Source organism: Rattus rattus, chromosome 17 (genome assembly GCF_011064425.1).
Source record: "Rattus rattus isolate New Zealand chromosome 17, Rrattus_CSIRO_v1, whole genome shotgun sequence".
Classification (NCBI taxonomy): Eukaryota; Metazoa; Chordata; class Mammalia; order Rodentia; family Muridae; genus Rattus; species Rattus rattus.
In genome coordinates this window covers 48,348,005-48,349,242 of record NC_046170.1, presented here as the reverse complement: position 1 = coordinate 48,349,242, position 1,238 = coordinate 48,348,005, and positions in this window count along the sequence as shown.

Genomic DNA, 1,238 nt, shown 5'->3' with positions numbered 1-1,238 from the left:
CTGTGGGCTCCACACGCTGATCGACCTAGTCAGGGTCACTACGGCTGTGCTGAAACACCATGACCAAAGCAACCTGGGGAGGAAAGGGATCATTTGGCTTACTCTTCCACACCACTGTTCATCATGGAAGAAAGTCAGGACAGGAACCTGAAGGCAGGAGCTGAGGCAAAGGCCATGCACTGGGTGCTGCTTACTGACTTGCTCATCATGGCTTGCTCAGTCTGCTTTCTTATAGAGCCAGAACCGCCAGCCCAGGGCTGGCTCCACCCACAATGGGCTGGCTCCACCCACAATGGGCTGGGCCCTCTCGTCAATCACTAATTAAGAAAATGCCTTACAGATTTGCCTACAGCCAAATCATATGAAGGCATTTTCTCAATTGAAGATCCCTCTTCTCCAGTGACTCTAGCTTGTGCCGAATTGACATAAAATTAGCCAGCACGCTAATTTACAAAAGTGCTGGAATTGAACATTAAATTCACCTGGATGGTTTGACCTGCCCAGCAACCAAAGTAAAGTAAGATGCGGCCAGGCATAGGATTTGTCATGACAAACGAATGGTCCCCGTAGAGAAAGCCTCACGAGTACTCCTCAGAAGAGAAAAAAGACAAGAAATGTTGGTGCGGATGTGGGGGATGGAGGAACCCGTAGACACTGCTGATGGCAGTATCAATGGGTGCAGCCATTTTGGGTATCAGGAGTTCTCAAACAGCTACAGCTGTCGTATAGCCCAGCTGTACCTCTCCTGGGCTTATTCACACAGTCCTTACCGAGCAGAACAGAACCAGCCTTGGTGTGCATTCACAGATGAACCGCTAAGGAAAAGTGGGCGGGGCACAGGGCGGCAAGTTATCGGCCACCGAGAAAAATGGCGGGGAGGGGCTGTTCAAGGAAATGGATGGAACTTTCTGTTGGGTTAAGCGAAATGGCTAGACTCAGAAGGGTAAATACCGTGTTTCTCTCATATGAGGATCCTAGGTACTGATTTTCTCACACACACACACCCGCCCGGAGTGGGGAGATACAGTCAAAGAAGCAGAAGGGTAACAGTGAGATGGGGGAGGGGGAGGGGAGGAAGAGGCGGGAACAAGAGGAGGGGGAGGGTTGAGAACAGGAGACATGAAAGCAAGGGGGGTGGATATTGAAAGAGAGTGAGATCAACAGGCTAAGTGTGTATGCAGGGCAAATGCCAGGCAGAGCCCATGACTCTATGCTGATTTTAGAATGTTCCTGGGACA